The sequence below is a fragment of the Protopterus annectens genome, chromosome 3.part1 (assembly GCF_019279795.1).
Source record: "Protopterus annectens isolate FY-2018-M chromosome 3.part1, PAN1.0, whole genome shotgun sequence".
Classification (NCBI taxonomy): Eukaryota; Metazoa; Chordata; order Ceratodontiformes; family Protopteridae; genus Protopterus; species Protopterus annectens.
This window is the reverse complement of record NC_056732.1, coordinates 970,862,610-970,886,987: the sequence shown is the minus strand read 5'-3', so window position 1 is coordinate 970,886,987 and position 24,378 is coordinate 970,862,610.

Below are 24,378 nucleotides of genomic sequence, written 5' to 3'. Positions count from 1 at the left end.
GAGATTGGATAAGCAATTCACAAAGAAACAAAGGGGGGATATTTGTATGTCTCCCAAATATGCACAAAGTCTAGAAGATTTATAATCCTTGCTTGGCAGTTTTTATGTAAGTATTTTTATACTCCAAGTAGACTCTAAAGAATTTTTCCTCAGGTAGACAGGAAATGTTGGAGGTGTGATTGGGATGAATTAGATAACTGAGAACATATTTTCTGGGAACGTATTGAGATGGCAGACTTTAAAGATTTCCTGGAGTCTACTCTGTTGGAGATATTGGATGAGCAAATGAGCTATGATGCAGAATCAGAATTGCCTAGACATAGTAAGGCCTTGCTAAATTTAATTATGCTAGATGCCAAAAAAGCAATAACTAGAAAATAGAAATCAAAGTCCAAACCAACTGTACTAGAAGTACTGACTAATAGTAACAGAGATAAAACAACTCAAATTGGGATATTTAAGATAATTAATGAAAGCCTTGGACAAGAGGTGCAGGCCTCCCTTGGCAAAGTGGTCAGTTATCTCTTCCCAGGCTGATATATATTGCATTTTAACAGCATATTAAAACTTCAAAAGAGACCACAGCTCTCTCTGTTCTGAGTCAGGCATAAATAAGAACTGATTAATTAAGGACTCATTCATAAGACAGAAGAGGTCACTTAAGGTTAATCACTTGTTAACAGAGGGGTGGAGCTAGGAACTAAAATTTCTATTTAAGGAGTAAACTAAAGCATTTCAGAGCTTTACCAGAAAGGCTCATCCAGACTCTGCTACACTTTGCTGTGAAGGAAAGGTTAGTTTGCTTTTATTTTTTGCATTACTGTATTGCCTTTCTATATTTTAGATACTGTAGTTTGTTTTCTTTACCTTGTGTTTCGCTTGCATTCTGTTTTAACAGAATATTAAAACTTCAAAAGAGACCACAGCTCTCTCTGTTCTGAGTCAGGCAGAATTTTTTTCCCGCCCTCCCACTAATGTAAGTTGTCTTGTTAAATACCACTGTCTTTCTAGTTGCCCGCCTCTTATGTTAATCTGACCATATATCTCATTTCTCTCTACTTTCACTGGCTTATGTGAGTAATCACAAAATCATCATTTTTGAAATCCCACCCCTTCAATTATTTTAATTTATTGGCCATCCTACAGTATTTCATAGTACCAAAATACAAAAGTGACCACCCCTTTCAATCCATCTTGCTGTTTTAAAAATAGTAACTCTACACTAAACCTTAAATTTTTAAACAGGTAAAACTCAAATTACCTACTTTCACATCTAACTTCTCTAGTGCACACTGCAGAGTGCATTCTTTTCAATCTTACCTTTAAGCATCCCTGTGACTAGCACTTTCTCTAATACCTGCTGGAAAGCACTAGGAAGCCTTAAACTCATACAAACATTGAACTCGCCTTGTTAACAAGGAGAAATTAATAGTAGGCACTAAACAGCCTATAATTGCAAAGTACCTTGCTAAGGAAACAGCTCCTATACTTTACAAAGAAAAAAAAAAAGCCCCAAACCAGGCATGTCCAAGGGTCAGCTTCCGGTGATTTCTCCTGTCCACCTGGTGAATCTGGGCATACTGGGGCAATGCAGCAATTGCCTCATGTACACAGACAACCCTCTCCTCCTACCACCCAACACTACAACCTGTGAGAGATGCACTTACATAGCCAAAATGGAAGCAAAGCTCTCTCCACCCAAAATTCTGCTAAACAGTCAAGAGGAGAAGGTTAACACCCACACTACACCTCAAGCAATACATAGCCCTTCTAAACCCGCACCACCAACACCCACATATAGCAACACTAAATCCACATATGCAGAGGCCCTTAACTGTAACCTGCCCAAGCAACAAAGACCTCTGAAGCTGAAACGCAAACAAACACCAATCACAACCAATGTGTCACATAGTACACAACACCACTGTGCCACCCAGCAACAGCCCCTAAGGCAAGACAATGAACCTAACACTTTAGTCATAGGTGACTCTGTAGTCCGGCACACTGATGTCCCTCTCACCAGGTTGAATAAAGAGAAAATTACAGTCAGCTGCCTGTCGGGTGCCAGGATCCGCCACATAACGCATGCACTCAAGTCACTCCACAACAAGTACAAATATGACTCTGTCATTGTCCATGTTGGAGTGAATGACTTGAGACGTACCTCCCTGGACTACATGAAAAGAGACATGGAAGAGCTCTTGGATCATGTGGCCCAGGCAGGTATGACCCTAGCCCTGAGTAGCATCCTGCCTTCGCCCAGAATGATACCACAATATAAGGATAAAATGATTGACTTCAACAATTGGCTAAGCTTATGGTGTCATTCAAAGGGGATCCAGTATCTGTCTGCCTGGGATGACATGATTGACAGACCACGATGCTTTGCCAGAGATGGTCTGCACCGGTCGCCCCTGGGATTCAGGTTACTGGCTAAGACTCTTGCCACCCCTATAGTGCCTGTTTTAGGCAAACTTCAAAGGACAAAACCACCACCGTAACAGGTACAAGCATGCAAAATCTGAAGGTAATGCTACTCAATGCTAGAAGTCTAAACCTCAAAATGCACTCTCTCGAGGCACTCCTAAAAATGAACATCGATATCTGTGCAGTAACTGAGACCTGGTTCAAGGCTCCAGAGAGCACCCCTGCAATACCAGGCTACAACTCTTACCACACTTTTTGGCCACCAAACCAGGACCGAAACACTAAAGGTGGAGGAGTGTCAATATTCACCAAGGATATTCACACCACCAGGCTAGTTGGCCAACACAATGTGTCTGAAATTCTCCAAGTGCAACTAACACTAGGTAAGACTGCAATCCAAATTGTAGCTTGCTACAGATCCCCCACCATACCCCAAGATTCTCACTACACCTTTCTAAACATCCTGGAAAATATTAAGATAGAACCAAACACCCTAATACTGGGTGATTTTAACTACCCTGCCATTAACTGGGAAAACTACTCATGTCCCAACACCTTTGCGCGGTTCTTGGAATTCATAAATTCCAACGCCCTGGATCAACTAATCCATAGTCCCACCAGGGGCTCCAATATCCTAGACCTGGTCATTACCAACATGGGAAATCAATGCTCCATACCTATGGTCACCCCCTCGTTAGTCAGGTCTGACCATAAGCTAATCACCCTTAACATCCACATCCCCCCCCCCCCCCCCAGTAAAGAAACCACCATAAAAAACTTCTCCAAAGCCAACTTCATGCTACTCAAGTCAGAAGTGACAAACTTCATGACACCCATGCAGATGGGAACTGAAAGTTCAACTGCTGAATCCTACACTAAGGCACTGTACGAGCACATCCACTCATGCATGAATCGTGCCATCCCAAATAGAACCAAAATGCTCTCATCCAAAAAAAGGAAGCCAATCTGGTGGTCCCCTGCCATAAGCAAACTTTACAAAAAAAGGAAGAAACTTTTGCAGAAAAGAGGAAAATCCCAGGATGCTAAAAAGTCCCTTACTAGCCTCAGTAAGAAACTGAGATGCCTCATAAAATCCTCCAAAGCTAGTTACGAAAATAAAATTGCCAAAGATTCCAAAGACAACCACAAAGCATTCTATAACCATGTCAAGAATCTAAATGGCAATGCTCAGATCTGCTCTGAGCTAAAACAGAATGGCATTAAATGTACTGATCTGAAGGATATTGCCAATATCCTGGCAGATCGATTCAGTGCCAACTTCACCCCCCTCTCACCCCCAAAATGGCCCATCTCAATACCGGAAGATTGCCAAATTCCAGTAATAATGGCCACACAGGTACAAAACGCACTCTCTAAAGCCAAGAATACAGCATCCATGGGACCAGATGACATCCCGGGCTGTGTACTACATGAACTACAATATGAACTGGCACCTCACCTAAGTGTCATGTTTAATCATAGCCTCACCTCAGGTTTCGTGCCCACTGAGTGGCGCGGAGCTACAGTTATCCCAATCCACAAGGGGGGATCCACCTTGGATCCCGGAAACTACCGTCCCGTCAGTCTGACAAGCCTTATCTGCATGGCCATGGAGCATATTATCATGGAGCTTATAAACAAAGACATTGGCAACGTTCAAACACTGGACCCCACCCAGTTTGGGTTTGTGAAGGGCCGATCTTGTCTCCTGAACCTGATTGACTTCTTTGAATCAGTCTCCAGAGCCATGGACAAGGGTAAGGTGGTCCACACAGGCTATCTAGACCTTGCCAAGGCCTTTGACACCATCCCCCACTCTGGAATCATAGGTAAACTTACTAAGTTGGGCATTAATCCCTATGTCACCCAATGGGTTGCTAAATGGCTTACTGATAGAACCTACACTGTAAAAGTAGCCGACTCCAAATCCAGCTCCAGACAAGTGACAAGTGGAGTACCTCAGGGTTCAGTCCTGGGGCCGCTCTTGTTTGGCATCTACTTCTCTGAAGTACAGGTCAACACTAAGGGACTCTGGCTAACAAAGTTTGCAGATGACTGCAAACTGGGAGCCATTATTGAATCCCCAAATGATGTGGATACTCTACAAAAGGGCCTTACAGAAACAGATGCTTGGTGCCAGAGCCATGGGCTCAAGCTCAATGCCAAGAAATGTATTGTTATCCCCTTTGGGAAAAACATGTATCCATGAATTACCATATAGGTGGCAGTACACTAAACACAGAAAGTGTGATAAGAGACTTAGGGACACAGGTGGACAGTGGTCTCACCTTCGATAACCACATCGCCATAACAGTCAGGACATCCTTCTATGTGGCACACCTCATCACGAAGGGCTTTTCATCCAGAAAAAAGGAGGTCATTGTCCCACTGTACTCATCCCTCATTAGACCCATTATAGAATACAACGCTCCATTTGGTATGTACCTCTCAAGACATCTGCAACAACTGGAAAGGCCTCAGAAATACCTCACTAAAAGAATCACAGGCCTAAAGCAGATGCCCTACGCTGACCACCTTAAAAAACTCTAGCTATACTCTGTTGCATATCGTCTACTCAGAGGTGATCTCTGCTTAACATACAAGGCCATGTCAAACCCAGAGCTGTTGGACATGCTACACTTAAAGAAATCCCAATCCCTCAGAGCTACACGCTCCAGGGATCTAAACCTTGTCATCACAATAAACAAAACATGCTGGAGGGATAGGTTCCTGACCCAGAGGCTCCCCAGACTCTGGAATAGATTGCCCATACATGTAAAGCAGAGTGCCTTTTTGGACCTCTTCAAGAGAAACCTTGACGATTGGATGGGAGAAAGGAAATTCACCCCAGGGATCACGTCAGTCGCCCTGCTAGACAGGGGTCCAGGAAAGTAAATAATGTGGGAAGAAATAGCCAGGGAATTGTTATGGCTAGGCTTGTATAGGCCCTAGGGCTGATAGCCTAGTACCAACCTATGAACCTATGAACCCCTTTGAATGAAACCAGAAGCTAAGCCAATCATTGAATTCAATTATCTTTTGCTCATATTGTGCCATCATTTTTGGTGATGGTAGGATACTGCTCAAGGGTTCAAATCAGCCTTAGACACATATTCTGAGGGCTCCATCATGTTTCTCTTCATAGTCTGGGGAGGGTACATCTCAGGTCATTTGCACCCACAGGTAAAGTGACTGCATCATATGTGTACTTGTGGGGTAAGGACTTGAGCCCATGTGTGATGTGGTAGTACTCTATAAAATATTGGTAGGAAAAAAAACACACTCCGGCACACTGCTATCTCTACATGGCAACTCTGTAGCATTTTAATAAAAATATAATGATGATTGATGATGATGATGATGATAATAATAACTGTAGTTATTATTTTTAATGTTAAGCCATTATAAAACATGAAGGCACTGTTTGCCACTTACCCTCATATTAGTATAATCCACGAACTATCAATTTACAAATTTGGTGAATTTACCTTAAAAATGTAATCCTACCTTAAACAACAGTGGGGGGAATTCTTTAAGACGTACACAATTATTTTCACAAGCGAGAAAGGTTTTAGATTCAATAAGTGCTGCTTAGCAGAGCACAAGCACACACAAACAAGGAAAGTTCCGTGTAATGCAACTTACCTCATAAGCAGGTGAATTTTATGCAAACGTGATCCAGCAAGCATAAAGATCCATGTAGAGCCTGTGGCCATGTCTATAGTGTACATGGAAATTTTTCATGTACAGGAGTGTCTATGAAAAGAAGAGGATATAAAAGGCCACAAATATGGACATACCTCCCCTCAAATGGTTTGATCACATACAGTCATGTATGAAAAATGCATTGCTGATGTCTGAAAATGGAAGGGAATATGTAAAAGTAATTGTTTTAATGATTTCAGCATGTTTGCACTGTGTCCCACAGTGCACAAACATGCCTAATTGAAAAAAAAAAAAGTATTTCATAATACTTTTCAGAATTGTATTATAGGACATGGCGTCAGGTCTGTAGAATGGTGTATTGGTGCTGTTGCTTATATCATACAGCTATGAACTGTGTAGTTAATAGGCTGTCAGCATGGATATGTATACAAATGAGATGAATTTGTTTAATCAGTAAAAGGAGCAACTGTGTCCGCAGATCTCTTCCTTGTAGGCTACTACACCATGTTGATATTACCACTGGATGTGGATGCCAGCAGGTGGGTGTGTTCAGTTACTTTTAGGAATTTTTCAATACCCAGTACACATGCTTGCATGGTGTACCGCAAAGCTGGGCATGTTCACACAAAGCTTAATGTGTACATGGTAGACTAGTCAAGTGACAATGATTATTCTTTAGAAGTTAATATGCTATGCTGAGAATCATAGCACACAGTGGTGCATAGAGCACCAAAGTAGGGCCATTAAGTGATGTTAATTACAATTTAGGCAGGTAAAATGCATAATAGGTAGCCAATCACACATGGTGGACCTACAGCAAACCTGTATAAAGTATGCATACACCTTACAATTTGATTTTCCCTCAATAATCTGAAGCACTGACTTGTAAATTTTAACTGATGAGATAATGGTAGGGACTGCTGCAACTATACTGCATCTGCATGTACTACAGGCTGAAATCAAAGCTGCTGATGCTGCTGGCAACAGGCATAGGCTGAGAACAAGATGATTGTTCAGGCCCAGGGTAACCTTCCAGGAGCTACATAAGCTGGAGATTGTAGAGCACTAAAGAGTGGACAGCGACATTTTACAAGAGCTAACTGAGCTCTGCCACCTTAAACTCAGAGCCAGAGCTAACAGATGGAAACACTCCCAGTGGAAACAAAGGTATGTGTAGCCCTTAGGATACTAGCTATAGGTACATTTCAAAGACCAACTGGGGACATGATAGGGGTGTCACAGGCATCTGCATCTAGAATACTCCACCAGTTCCTGGATGCTAAGCTACCACATGCCAGTGAGCACAAATATTTTCCCCTCTCCTCTGAGATGAGGCCAGCAATATGCAACAGTTCTACCATGTTTCACACTACCCTGAGGTACTGGGTGTGATAGGTTTCACCCATGTACACATCAAGGCTCCACCTGGTGAGATGGGTAGAATCTATGTTAACCAGAAGGGGTAACACTCCAGCAACTGCCAGGTTGTGTGCAATGCCCAGGGGATTATCCTGAATGTGTGTACTGCCAGCCGTGGCAGTTATCATGACTCTCATATCTGGAAAACATCACAGGTGTACCAGATGTTTGCTAGGGGGCATCCCATATGTCCATTTATTGGGGAATGGTGGCTACACCCTGGAACCGTGGATGATGACACCCATCAGAAATGCACACACACCCACAGAAGAATGCCATAATGAAGCACACGCACAAACTAGGAACATCATAGAGCGTGTGTTTGGGTTGCTGAAGTCATGGTTCCATTGCCTAGATATATCTGGTGGAACCCTGCAGTATTCTCCAGCCACATGCGCACATACATTTACAATACGTGCTATGCTACACAATATGATCCTATGGAAAGAGCTGCAGCAGGAGCAGCAAAGGGAATGGATATACAGCCCCCCACCAGTACCTAGGTCACCACAGTCACAGTGACAGGATGACATGGAGGAGGAATCCCCTGCTGATGTTCCTGTAGGCAGATGTAGGTGTGCTCATTATGCCCTTGCATTGGCTAAGGGGCAACCCATAGCACATTCACTGAAAACCTAGGGCCCTAGGGACTGACATATTACTCCTATTCACATACAGAAATTAAAAATGATGGCAGGCAACCCACACATCATGTACCTACTCATGTATTGGTTGTGTACTGCTTGCATTAGACAAAGTCAACCCTGATCTATGGTTTTGTCAGCTGCTGCATTTGCAAGGTAAGTCCGTATCCTCCACAGTACTCACAAGGATTATTATGATATGGCATTGTATGTATGGAGCTGGTACATTATGCAAATAAATATAGTATGCTACTTGTACAGAAATTCCATCCACATGGGGCTACAGATACCCATCCACCAACCTTGTTTCAAGGAGTATTCACTAGACCCCATGCATGGAATAGTCATGCAGACCTTCTGCAACAGAGTACTGGTACATCTGTCAAGGGGGATATTAGACAGTGGGGTGACATGATAGTCAGATGGCAGTGTATTCCAGCAGAACAAGTGGCAGTGTTCCACCATCCTCAACACAACGGTGTTCCCTTGAAGCTGCTGTAACACAAACTCAGTAATGGTATAGCAGCATGCCAGGCAGTCTTGGGATAGTAACAAAGAAATTGATCATGCATTCTATATCTTACTTAGCACAGAAATAACTATATATGTATGTATGGTATGTATGTATGCAGTTGAATGTGTGACAAATGGTTGTTATCTGTCAACCAGCCTATGTGGTTGAAATGACTAGGGCAATCAGTTTGTGTAGTGGTATTTAGGGTTCTAGGCTAGACATAGCCACTTCTTTTGGATGTTAGGTAGTATTATTTTTTGTTTTACAGAACATCAGCCTTGTGTGTGGTGCAATATTATTAACCTTTGTGATATATTAATTAGATCACACAACTGAAGAATGTTGCAGCCAATTTCAGTGATGAGCATCAGTGCAGAAACAGGGACAGTTGTCATATTTTATATGTAACCCACAAATCTTGGACTGAAGTACAGTTAGATGTGGTCTGGAGTCAGGTTATAACTAGCAAAACCCCCACTGGACATGCTCATATACTTAGTTAATCACAGCCAAAATCTGTTGCTCCCCACTCAAAATACATTTTATATAGAGATATGTCTGCAGATACAGACGTGCATGTATACATATTCTATCAGTATCTCACATGTATATATATACACACACACACACACACACACATTAAATATATATATATATATATATATATATATATATATATATATATATGTGTGTGTGTGTGTGTGTGTGTGTGTGTGTGTGTGTGTGTGTGTGTGTGTGTGTGCGTGTGTGTGTTTATATAAAATCTAAAGAAATACATCTCGGTCTTCACCCATACATCTACATAAGAAATATACATACAACATACACGTGCACACACAGACACACACACACCCACACACACACACACACACACACACACACACACACACACACACACACACACACACACACACACACACACACACACACACACACATCCATGTATAGTTACATCTCTGTTATCTACAGATATATGTTTACACGTCTGTGTATGTCTGTATCATCCTAGATACCCTGATAATGGTGATTAAAGCTGCAGTATGACACATATATAATGTTGCTCAAAAGATCAAATGTAAGGGTTCAGTATAAGATAATGCACTTCCCTTCAGCCTCCTGTGCTTTCTGGATGTCACAACACATACACCAACAGGTGAACAGGTGGTATGTACCAAGTTGCGTGTGCACCCATTAACATGGCACATCGTTTTTGCCCACATGTTTGCCCTTCCAAATACAAACAGCCACCTATGGGAAAATGGCTACTGTAGACACATAGCTAGGATAAACAACATTTATCTGACTGCAAAGCTACTAGATGTAGAGGAAAGTTGAGAAGCAATGTCACTCTGCAGCCCACACATGCTGTTCAACAAAAGCCTAGTTTATGTACTCAACTAGTATTTGCCTGCAGTTATATGTAAATTATGCTTAAGCTGTGGTGTATGCTGTCAATATTATGATCTGTAGTGTATAACACTAGAGAGGTAGGGGTTCTAGTCTCACTCTGGTCCACGTGTGTGTGAGTGTGTGTGTGTGTGCGTGTGTGTGTGTGTGTGTGTGTGTGTGTGTGTGTGTGTGTGTGTGTGTGTGTGTGTGTGTGTGTGTGTGTGTGTGTGTGTCTGTGTGTCTGTGTGTGTGCATGTATCCCCCTGCATAACAAATGGGAAAGCCACATTTCAATGGAGTTGCACTTTTTGGCCCTTGCAGGTGCTGCCTGCCTCCAAACCCCTCTCTTCCAGAAGACTTGCTGATGTCATTTACCTTAACATTATGAATTGCCATAGTAATGTTAGACTTATGCCATTGTACATGCTGAAAATACTATGATCTGTAGTGTGTAACACTAAATATGCAGGGGTTATAGTCTCAATCTATTCCACATGTTGTGTTTGTGTGTGGATCCCCCTGTAAGATAAATATCACCAGACTGACTTAGACAGTGGTGGGATTTTGCAGTATTTTGGCTGTTGTAGATGATGTGTGCCTACAAAGTCCTGACGAGAACAAGGCTTGCTGATGTCATCTGCCATTAACATTACCTAAAGAAAAGTTAAAAACACATATAAGGTGTGGTGCATAACTCAAGAACTGTGACCTTTAGTATGTACCATTAGGTAGGTAGTTGTTCTAATTTAATTGCAGCCAACTTGAACTTTATATGCTGTGCACTGTTCTGTATATATGAATTGAAAGTGATACTATTCTCACTGTAGCCATGTGTGTGTGTGTGTGTGTGTGTGTGTGTGTGTGTGTGTGTGTGTGTGTGTGTGTGTGTGTGTGTGTATACAGATGTTACAGCATTTTACTTCAGTGTATGGGATCATAGGACCATTGGACAGTAGTTGCCTAACGGATGTAGGTGAAATAAAATTCTAGTCGTGTTCTAACCCTTATTTGCCCAATCAGCACATAATGCCTCTGTCCACAAGGGACACATGCAGAAGTCCTGTGGTGACATGACAATCATCCATGCAATCATACAGACTGCATATGGGAGAGTGAATGAGGTGCACTGTTTGCCATTACGTGGGGGTCTGTTTCAACAGTTTGTGACAGTGTGGTACACATATCTTTCCCACCAGCATGTATTATTAATATCACATGCCAGGAAAGGGAACTCAATAACATCCCAGGCTGCAGCCTACATGAACACAGACAAGGACTTGGAGCACCTTTAGGCACCCTATTCAACTAAAGCCTAAGTAGCAGCTTTGTCCAGGTCAAGTGGAGAATAGCCACTGACATCCCTTTGCAAAAAGGTGAAGCATCCACTGATCCATCAACTTATAGACCCATCAGCCTAACTAGCCTGATTTGCAAGGCCATAGGATGGAGTATCATGGAACGCATTAACAAGGACATTGGCAACCCCCAAACATTCAATCCCACATGGTTTGGTTTCATCAAGGGAGGTCATGTCTGTTAAATTTGGTTGACTTCTTTGACACATTCTCCAAAGCCATAGATGAGGGGAAGACAGTGCATGCCACCTACCTTGACCTGGACAAAGCCTTTGATACTATTATCCATTCTGGTATAACAGATGAACTCTCTCAATCAGATATCACTTTGTATGTTACCAAATGGGTAGCAAATTGGCTCACTGATGGAACCCATCTACTCAAAATAGGGGAAGCCACCTCAAGCAGTAGACCCGTAATGAGTGGTTTAAGCCAGGGATATGTCCTGCAGCCTATGTTGTTTGGGATATAGTTTTCTGAGGTGCAGGCCAAAATCATTTGGTTATGGCTGACCATGTTTGCAACTGACTGCAAGCTGGCCACTGTCATCAATTCCCCCAGTGATGTGGACATCTTACAAGAGGGTCTCACCTAAACAAATGCCAGGTTGCATAAACATGGCTTCAAACTGAATGCTAACAAATGCATTATCTTCCCTTTTGGGGAGAGTGATGTCCGCATAAATTATCACAATAATAACAAGGACCAAAGCACCCAATCAGTTGTGAAGGGATTTGGGCACTCAGGTTGACAGCAAACTGACTTTTGACCATCATATTGCCTCTGTTATACTGAAAGCTTTCTACATGGCTCACCTCATTAGGAAGGTTAGCTCATCCAGTGACAAGGAGGTTATAAAATCCCTGTAGTCTTCCCTTATAAGACCCATTACTTAGTGCAATGCCCCTTTTGGCATGTACCTCACAAAGCACATGCAGCAGCTGGAGGGACAACAGAGGTTCTCACCAGGATTATCCAGGGCCTCAAGCATCTGACCATCACAGATAGGCTAAAAGGCCTGTCCCTCTACTCAGTCTCATATAGACTCCTCAGAGGTGGCCTCTGTCTGGCATGCACAGCAATCTGAGACCTCACCTTGATGGCACTGCTGTATATATCCAAGTCAAGTTCCACTCAAGTAACCCACACTGTGACCTCAGCCTGGTCTGTGACATCAATAGGACTTGTTGGCAGGACAGATTTGTGTCCCAGAGATTCCCCCTTCTGTGGAACAGACTCCCTCTCAATGTCAAGCTGAATACCTCATTATCCCATTGTAAGTGCAACCTGGATAACTGGATGGGGAACAGAAAATGCACCCCTGTTATTACACCTGTGTCCCGGCTGGACAGGGGCATCAGGTGCTAACGTGTCAGGACACAGGCTAAAGCCTTTGACAGGCTTGTAAGAGCCATAGAGCCAATATCATATGATTCTATGATCCTATATCCTTACAGTGGGTAATACATGTACCATTCCACTCACAGAGTTGCAGCATGTCCAATACAGCAGGGTCACACTATGTCCTGTATGCAAGGCAGAGATCACTTCTGAGTGGTCTAAATGATACAAGCTACAATGACAGTAACTGCACATGATCCCTGTAGGTCAGATACTGGGGACGTGAAGCTCCCTAGTGAGGAAAGTTTGTCTTGTGTCCAATTGCCAGTGGTGCTTGCAAAGGTACATGAGAATATGGCCATTGCAGTGAAATATTGGCATGTTGAGGGAAAAGAACACAGAGGTTATAAACACAGCATTATCGAGTGACAGTGCCCTCAGTAATGATATAAGCATGACATACTACCTGCCTGACCCCCTGTGCAGACATGGTGATTTATGGTAAAGTAGGTGTAAACCTGTGTGACCAGGCCTGTGTGCCCATGCATAAGCAGAAAATGATTAATTTCAACAATTGGCTAAGTTTTTGTTGTTATTCCAATGGGATCCAGTATCTGTCTGCCTGGGATGACATGATTGACAGATCTTAATGCTTTGCCAGAGATGGCTTGCTTCTGTCACCCCTGGGCTTCCGGATACTGGCCAAGGCTCTTGCCACCCCTATAGTATCTTTTTTAGGGTGTGTTCCAAAGACTAAATTGCCACCATAACAGCTACAAACAAATGCAATCTGAGGGTCATTCTGCTCAATGCTAGAAGTCTAAAGCTTAAAATGCACTCACTTGAAGCACTCCTTAAAATGGAGAACATCAAAATTTGTGCTGGAACAGAGCCCTGGTTCAAAGGAGCAGAAAGCACCCCTACACTACCAGGCTACAACTCATTCCACACCTTTCTGTCCCAGAACTTGGACCAAAGCTCCAAAGGTGGCAGTGTTTTCATATTCATAAAAGATGCTCACACCTCAAATGGGTAGCCCAACATAATGCATTAGAGAGAATTCAGGTGCAGCTAACACTGGGTAAGAAGGCAATTCAGGTTGTAGCCTGCTATAGGTCTCCAAACATGTCCCAAGTCTCACACTCCATGTTCCTAAACACCCTGGAGAATATTAGGGTCCAAACTAACACTCTCATACTGGACAACTTCAACTACCCCTCCATTAAATGTGTAAACTACTCATGTACCAATACACTTGCCAATTGTTTGCTGGACTTCATTAATCCAATGCCCTGGACCAGCTCTTTCTTACCCCCACTAGAGGGAGCAACATCCTTGACCTGGTCATTACTAATTACTAAACTGGGTGACCATTGCTCTACACCAATAGTCAACTCCTCCCTGGTTAGATCCGATCACAAACTAATAACCTTGGAAATCCACATACCTCCCAGCCCCCCCCCCCCCGCAAAGGTAACCACAATGTAAAACTTCTTGAAAGCTACCTTTGGGGTCCTAAAAACAGAAGTGACTAACTTCATGGCACCCATGCAAATGGAGAATAGTTGCATGACCACTGAATCATACACCAATGCACTATATGAACACGTACATAAATGCATGGATCTCACCAAATCCCAATAGAACCAAGACGATCTCCACCAAAAAATGGAACCCAATCTGGTGGTCTCCTGCCATATACCTACTCTACAACAAAAGGAAGAAACTGATGCAGAATACGGTGAAGTCCCAGGACCAGAAAAACTCCCTTATCAGCCTCAACAAAAAGTTGAGATCCCTCATCAAATCCTTTAAAGCTAGCTATGAAAACAGAATTGCAGGAGATAGTAAAGATAACCACAAGGCCTTCTATAGTTATGTAAATATGCTTCATGGCAATACCCAGATTTACTCTGAGCTACTGCACAATGCTACCTCCAGTACCAAGCCAACAGATATTGCTAATATACTGGCCGACAGATTCAGTGCCAACTTTACCCCTCCCCCCCAAAGGACCAATCACAATACCAGTAGATTACCAGACATCCAGTATTACTGCAGCACAGGTTAAAACAGCAATGTCCAAGGCCAAGAATACAGCTTCTATGGGACCTAACAATATCTCTGGCTGTGTTCTACATGAACTACAGAGTGAACTGGCACCACACCTCTGTGCCCTGTTCAATCACAGCCTCACCTCAGGCTTTGTCCCTACTGAATGGCACACTGCTACAGTCATCCCTCTCCACAAAGGAGGAGCAACTATAGACCCTGGGAACTATCACCCATTAGCCTGACAAGTCTGATACGCAAAGCTATGGAATGCATCATCATGGACCTCATAAGAAAGGATATAGGGAATCTCCAAACTCTAGATCCCACCCAGTTTGGTTTTGTGAAGGGTTGATCATACCTGCTCAACCTGGTTGATTTTTTTGAGTCAGTCACCAGAGCTGTAGATTAAGGCAAGGTGGTTCATACAGCCTACCTTGATTTGGCCAAAGCCTTTGGTACTATTCCCCACTCAGAAATCATAGAAAAACTCACTAAGCTAGGCATCAACCCCTATATGACTAGGTGGGTTGCAAACTGGCTCACAGATAGAACCCACAGTGTGAAAGTAGCTGACTCCAAGTCAGACTGCCAACCAGTCTTGAGTGGAGTCCCACAAGGTTCTGTCCTGGCTTCTCTCCTGTTTGGTATCTACTGCTCTGAAGTCCAGGCAAACATGAAGGGACTCTGGCTGACAAAGTTCTCAGATGATTGCAAGTTGGGAGCATTATTAACTCCCCAAGTAATGTTGACGTCCTGTAGAAAGGCATCCCTGAGACCAATGGCTGGTGTCAGAACCATGGCCTTAATCTCAATGCCAAAAAATGCGTCTTCATCCCCTTTGGGAACAATGTGGCTCCCAAGAATTACCACATCAATGGTAGTCCACTGAACAGTGAAGGCATTATAAGAGATCTGGGAACACAGGTTTACAGTGACCCCTCATTGACCACCACATTGTCACTATGGTCAGAAAGTCCTTCCATGTGGAACATCTCATTACTAAGGGTTTTGCATCCAGGAAGAAAGAGGTCATTGTCTCCCTCTACTCTACCCTCATTAGGCCAATCATCGAGTACAATGCCCCATTTCCCAAGTACCTCACCAGACACCTGCAACAACTGGAGAAGCCACAAAAGTAATGCACAAAGGTTATCCTAGGCCTTAAACAGCTGTCCTATATGGGCAGACTAAAAAAACTCCAACTATTCTCTGTCTCATATCCTACTTAGATGCGATTTCTGCTTGACTTACAAAGCCATGTCTGACCCCGCTCTGTTAGAAATGCTACATCTGAAGAAATCCCAATCCATCTGCACCACACACTCCAGAGACCTCAACCTCATTACCAAAATCAACAGAACATGCTAGAAGGACAGGTTCATAACGCAGGGACTGTCCATGCTATAGAATAGGCTTACCATACATGTCAAACAGAACACCTCACTGGCCCTCTTCAAAAGAATCTTGACAAGTGGATGGGAAATAGAAAATTCACTTTGGGGATCACTCCAGTGGCTCTACTCAACAGAGGCACTGGAAACTAATGTCAGGTGGCATGATGCCAGGGTAATCCTATGGGCTAGGCTTGTAAAGGCTCCAGGGCTATTAGCTTAGTATACACCTATGAAATTATGAACCTATGCATATCACCCCTGAGTATGTACTTCAGGTGTGGCTAATGAAGGGCTACTTATCAGGGACATTGCTCTTACTGATGGAAATGATACTACATATGCATTTGGATGGGGTTATGGCCACGAGTATGTGAGCAGGAATACGTTCAAGAAGATCCTCTTGTGGGAGAGTGACATAACTGGGAGATTGTATGACTGCTTCCAGTTTGCTGTGCCATGACATGCTTTTTTTGCCCATGTTAGCTAAAGTCTAGTTTATGCAGCTGTACAGATGGCACACCTTGCAAAGAAGATGTGGACGTCTGTGCATGCACAGAGAACTTGTTCAACTCTGTGTTCATTACTCTGGCCTTGCTAGTCTGCACTGCCTCTCAAGCAACCAGACAGCACACTGGATGTTGTGTGACATGATGTGGGAACACAGACATGTGTTCCGATTACATAAATGTACAGTCTGACATACATAGGACAAGTGTGGGTGCACACACTTTGGCCAATGGTGCCCACCCCTCTTCAGTACACCTCAGATCCATGTCATGCAGGCATGCTCCATGAAGCTGATGATGGTCAGGTTGCATGGATGGCTGTGACAGTCTGATGTAACAGGGATTACTGTCACTGTGGTGCTTGTCCAAGAAATCCTTGCACATGTTTGTCACCAGACATTGTACATCATAGTGTGACACTGCAGCTGTGCTCCAACTCACCATCCACACATTACCTACTGAACTCAAAAACCCTGGAATATTAGGCATAATACATGTCACACTGTTATAATTGATCTGATTGCTACTTATTGCATCTACCTGGTAAAATGTATGTCAAGGCTACGGAGCCTTGCATGAAGTGGGACAGCTATGTGTATGAACAAACAGGCTGTGGCCTGCACCTCATGTGGAGTTTGGTACTAATGTTTTGCTTTTGGTGTGAGACAAGGCATAGGGACATGATATCCCAGGAGAGAGTGGTTGTGCTAAGAACAGCAGTTGTAGTAGCTAGGCATCAACAATTCAAGGGAGCCCACACTTGTCAGCATTCCTCATAAGGTAATTGTGTCAGTGCAGTTCACACTGCTTGTGGTTTGCAGCTGCAGGATAACTGTGTGAACAGTGCCTTCTTACATTTTCCTTCTCTGAAACCATGCTGGAATTAAAGTCACTACATAGTTGCATACAGGGCAAGTAGCATGCAGTGACAACTGGTGTCCCTAGATGTCCCAGTAGTGTCACATTTACAGCCATGAAAACACTTATCATGGAAATGATCGCTAACAATGTAGTACACCTGCAGACACCTGCCCAAACACTGTTTGTGTTGTTCAAGGTCAGCTTTATACCAACTTCATTGTCACAGACTGGGTTGTATGAGGGGAAAATGACTCGCCCCACCTACCATGTCCCAACAATGCATACATCAAAATTAGGCCATCAGGCATTGTGGGAATATTTTGGAGGTGTTTTACAAATTTGCATGTCACCCGTTGGATAGGCAAGTGTCTGACAGTCATTATCTGGAAAGAAAGGTTTTTGCAGGCCAGTGCTACAATGAGCCCAGTCACCAGTGGACTACCCACACACATCATTCTTGGGACTAGCCCTCCTAGCCATTCCATAGTCTGCAGTCATGGCCACTGTCAGTGACCTCAGACTGGTTGCATTTGCAGATGATTGCAAATAAGAGGCTGTCAATGTTTTGCACACAGAACCAACAGTTACCCAGGGTGGGCTGAAACACGCATTCAGTTGCTGTCAGAACCATTAATGAATACTACATGCCAAGGTATGCACAATAAGATACTTTTGGCAGTCAGCCACCCCCTGGAGAATACTGTATTGTCTGCTCACTTCCAACAGTAGTCCTGGTAGGCAGGGACTTATGGACACAGAGATAGAGATGCAGCCTTCAACTTTCACTGGTCAGTAAGATGTGGGACTTCATGCACTAATGTACAACCTATAGGTAAAGGTATATCATGTAAATTCCAGAATGTCATTGTTACACTGTATGTGGCACTTATCACACCTATATTTCAGTGCAATGACACCTGTGGTATGTAAGTACACATGCTTATCTGACATCTATCACAGCTGGAGAGGTCTCAAAGTACCCCAATACACAGTGTACATAACATGTCCAATGCAGACTGTGTCAAGGCCAAAATTATGTATTCAGTCCACTTCATGCATCGGGGAGAAGGTGTATAGCTGCCATACAGGGAGCTGTCAGTTCCCACTGTGTACCACATGCACATCCAAGAAAGGAATAGTATGGGATGTATCTGTTTTACACAGCTGCACCTTGATTGTAGTATAAATAGGTCACGCTGGGAGACAGGTATGTAAGCATGACACTACACACTACATGTAACAGGCCCCCCATCCATGTGAAACACACTTCTGCTGTAATGCACAACATGTGTAAGTAACACAACTGGATGCAGAACAAGGCAGTCATAACTGGATGAGGACAAATGTCTGTAATGGACACAAGGTTGTAGATGGTGCATCTACTACACCGCAGCTTGTAGATGTGTCAACTCCCAGAATCCTGCTTACACTTATCAAGGACACTGCATCATGTCAGAGATTAAGGATGCAGGAGTAGGATGCATGACACCATTTTCCCTGTTAGCCTGTGATACACATATAAAGCTACGGAGCCATGCAGCTCTACTGCTTTACCTTTATGAAGGCATTTTGATTGTTTTTGATTCTGTGCTGACATTCCTTCCTATGCTCTGATGATTACATTTTTATTGTAGCACTGTAGTGATAGGTGTGTCCCAAAAAATCCAGAATTTGAAACATAAACAGTTCTATGAGACACCATTCATTTTTTAAGTATACAGCCATTGCAACATCATCCAACTTAATCTACACAACATAATGTGGAGTACTCAGTACAACCACCAGCAGACAAAGTCTGCCAGTGACCAGTACAAGTAGCATGTGAAAGGCAACAGTGGATTAAAGGACTACATAGCAATTTAAGTAGCCATCAGTGTCAGACACATAGCTTCATTTTCCTGTATCAATGGCAAGGATGACAGGGATGTGGCACATGTATCATCTCTTGCACAGGGTGTTGTGTGGTGGTGCAGGAGGCCAAGGCTGACCCAATAGGTTGGCAAGCATGTGTGTGAGTCAGGAAGGAAAGCAGGCAAGATGGACCATGGAATGTGCTGTGTGTGTCTGCAAATGACCTGATTGTGACAGTGATGTGTGTCTGTGTGAACACAGTCAAGCTCAATGCTAGCCCTACATGACTGCATGTAGGACAGCTTTGAACCATGCATGGCAGAGATTACATTTCACTGACTCTGCCCACAAACAAGGGGACTGCCTCTACCAGGAGTTGCACTGGCACCTCCATGGCCAAGGTCAGAGGCAGTGTTACTACCTGAGGGTGACTGCTGTCTGCTGTGACCATGTCATCCATGGAAATGCCCAGGACCATGTGCCCATGGCCTGCCACATCTTAGTGTGGACAGCACACTTGCCTCTGGGATGCTAGATATACTCCCACTATGGGAGCATTAGTGAGCATTGCCACATGGCCTCTCAGCTGATGTAGTTGCTGAACTATATCCATGGATCCGGTCCTCAACTCCAACCAGACATTCTCTCACAGAAAATGACCATTCAAAGGCAGATAATCTGTGATCTCTCTCAGACCACTGTCTTTCCACTGTGTCAGTCAGCTGATCCAGGGTATCAGCAATGCAGTGGAGGCAGTCATAGATGTCAGACTGTGCTGCATCCATAACCATGAGCATTCATCTGGAGGTCCTTTCAGAATGTGCCTGTGCCTCCATGATGGCCCGAAACATACACCGAGTGACACATGACGGGACACCTGCAACATATGGTGGAAGTACAGCAGGTCTCCTATGAGCACGCCTATTAATCCTGCTGTGTGGAACTTCACCATCTCTATGGCTATGGCCAGCATCAACATTCACTGCAGCCATAGTACGAACTCTTGCCGGTTCAATGTCTCCAGCCTCTAACTATCCAATGTCTGTGGCCTCAGGGGACTGGGTATGCATAGGCATACTGACTGTGCATGGCGACAATTAAGGTAGAAGAGGAATGTCAACCTCTGTCACAGATTCAACTCCTGCACCCCCCCCATGCCTCGCTTTCACTACCATCATCATTAAAGTCTGAAGAGACACTGACATCAGGATATGAGGGGGACAGAGACCAACCCCTTTTAATATCAGACACTATGTAAAACTTCTTCAAACATGTAATAAATTAAAAAAAATAAATAAAAACAAACACAGTTACTATTATTTTTGCAGGGTGCCCCATGCACTCTCCACATCCCCTGCAAAATATATATACCAACTCTGAGATCGCATTACAGTGAAAACATGGGCAGATTTCCCGATCCCTACTGCAGTCCAGTCTCGAACTAAAGCTACCATTGCTCTCAAAATAACTTTCCATATCCTGAATGTTGCAACATCTACCAGTAATTCTGGCATATCACAGAACTAGTGAAAACTATGAAAAGTTATAAGCACTTAAAACTTGTACTTGAACTACTTGCACCACCAGAAACATGTTAACTATGTTGATTAAACGTGGTCTGAAAAATACAGCTCTCAGAAAACTGCACATTTGATAAACAGATTAATGTTAGGTGAAATGCAAATTCATTAAGAAACAGGAGACTCATATATATATATATATATGGTTCTACCTCACATAAACGAAACACCAAAACACCGACAACGCAATCACCGAAACCACATAACCGACAGTACAAAAACACGAAATTCCACATGCCCGACAACGAAATAACCGACGGTACACAAACACGAAACCTCATAAACTTCACACACCACAATCAACAAACAAAACACATTCCCCATCCAAAACCACATACAACACAAGCACACCAAAATCCTACAAACCCACACTAAACCTCACATACACAACTACCTACAACCCTAACCCAAACCCTAACCCTAAGGTCCATCACTACCGCACTTACCTGCCCGGCTCCTAACCCTAACTCACTTATCCGCCCTAACCCAAACACAATCACTACCGACACTTACCTGACCGGCTCCTAACCCTAACTCACTTATCCGCCCTAACCCAAACACAATCACTACGCACACTTACCTGACCGCTCCCTAACCCTAACTCACTTATCCGCCCTAACCCAAACACAATCACTACGCACTTACCTGACCCGCTCCTAACCCTAACTCACTTAACCCACCCCTATCCCCACAGACCGTCAATATCCACACTTACCTTACTCGCACCCTAACGTCCGTCACTACCGCATACTTACACAGCCTTTCCCCATGTCGGCATCCTCGGCATCGGTGCTTTCATCCGTCGGGTCGGTCTTCTCCACTGTCGATCTTCTGGGTCCCGTCGTGTCGGTCTTCTCAGCTTTCGATCTTCTGGGGCTCTCGGTTTTCGTGTCGATGTTCCGGCGTGTCGTTGAAGTGAGGTAGAACCATATATATATATATATATATATATATATATATATATATATCTTTGATTACCTATGAAAAGATCGAGCAGATGAAATATTGAACACCATATGGTCAAGACCATATGGTCGATATTTCAGATGATTGATCACTGTAAAGTATTAAAAAAAAAGAACAACAAACACAAAGACGTTATTGCAGAGGGGCAAGCCCCCCAGCAGCTCCCATGTGGAGGGCTGTGCCCCCCACCCCCCACATTAATATACCAACTCTGAGACTGCGTTACACTGACAATACAGTGCGGAATGGGAATTATTCCAATTCCCTGCTGTAGCGCAATCTCAGAGTTGGTATAGTTAAGTAGGGGGTGTGGGGGGTGCAGGGGGGCTTGCCCCACTGTAATAATGTCTTCGTGTTTGTTGTTTTTTTAATACTTTACAGTGATCTATCATCTGAAATATCGACCATATGGTCTCGACCATATGATGTTCGATATTTCAGCTGCTCAGTCTTTTCATAGGTAACCATATATTTATTTATATATATATATATATATATATATAGATATATATATATATATATATATATATATATATATATATATATATATATATATATATCATATCTTGCCTTACTACCTAATTCCTACACAATACATGATATACTGGTGCAAACACTTCACTTCATTAGTCTGTCGCTCACTCAGCCTCCACCTTTTTTACTGAGCAAAACATCAGGGAACTGAAATTCGTCTACCAGAGGTATGTGCACCAACCACTCACAGGTTGACAGTCATCAGTGGCCTTTCATTTGCATATGCTGATTTCCACTTTAGTTGATTCATATTCATTGAAAAATAATTCTAGTGCATGCTGTAAATCACAGTCAGTTGAACCTCAGAGAACAACATGATCTGCCATCTGTGATCAAATAAGATAGATAGATATACATGTATATCTTGATCCCAGTCTCTAACCAAAATATGTATCTGTGTATGGAAACATCTGTATAATTAAATGCTCATGACGTGGAATGTTTTTCCACTAGGGGAAGTGAATGAGTACTCATTTGATCTATTCTAATGGCATTACTTTGTGGGAGGCCATGGAAGAGAGCAGAATTTTTTTTTTGGCATTGTTGTGCACTCAAAGAGTTGATATATATTTATATATATATATATGTGTAATTATCACGGGATATGTAAGGCCTCTGTGAAGTACAGGAGCTTTGTTCCCATTATTTTAAGTTTTAATCTTTTTTGACCAATGTTTTTCTGCTTAATATTATATACTTCAATATTCTGTAATACATTCCTATACATCTGTGTAGCTTTCTATCTGTCCTTCTTTCTATCTACCTAGTAATTATCTAGCAATCTATGTGTGCATGTGTGTGTTTCTGTGTGTATGTGTGTGTGTATGTGTGTTTCTGTGTGTGTGTGTGTGTGTGTGTGTGTGTGTGTGTGTGTGTGTGTGTGTGCTTGCACGCGCGCATGTGTTTGTGTATCTGAATGTACATGTGTGTGTCTGTTTGTGTGTCTAGGGGATTTTACAGAATAACTGGAGACCTTTAAGAGAAGGCAAGTTTAAAAAGGTAACTTATCAAAATTTCCCCAAGCAGGGGAGAGTGGGTTTATGGAAACCGGGGTCTAAGTAGTTAAATTCAGGCAAAATGGTTTAAGAATTGTAGAGCAATGCATATTATTTTGGAGATGGTTAGAATGAGTTTCCAGGGACTGAGAAAGAACCTTGTTTATTGGAAGGTACTTCTGTGAGTTGTTTTTGGGGAAATGTTACCCTCTGTTTAAGAAGTGGTACTCCTTTGCGAGGAAAGCAGTTTACATTTATGATACATGCTGCTTAAAGTTATAGGGATAAGAACAAAATGTGCTTTCTGTAAGATCTGAACTGTTTTTGGAAAAGCAATATGATATTATTTCAGAAAGCCGTAAGCTGAACTCTTAATATTTTCTGTATTCAGTACAAAGACTGTCTCCTTTGTGGAATAATTGTTCAAAAGATGTGTGTATCGTGATTTATGTTGTTACACATGTTAGAAAGAACATATTGTATTTTGTCTCTGTAAATAAACCTGTATTTTTAAATGTATAAATGTAATATCAGACTGCTTATTTACTGCATGATGAGCAAAGTTCACTTTTCAGTGAGAAACAGTTTATAGTTTTCTGTGAAACTGTGAAATGTAATTCTTTGCCAGCGGCATTCTTTCTGAGTGACCTATCGATAATCCATTTCCAATCTCAGAATGGAATGCAGTATTGCTGCCTCTGCTTAATGAGAATAATTACTGACTGTAGAAATTGATGCCTATTTTTTTGGATGGTTAACTATTCTAATCCAAAAACATAACAAGCATTTTTGTCTGTTATCCTTGTGCTACTATGGCCATTTGTACTGAAAAAGAGACTTGGGGCATCACAATGGGGTTATATGAAATACTGGTAAAAAAA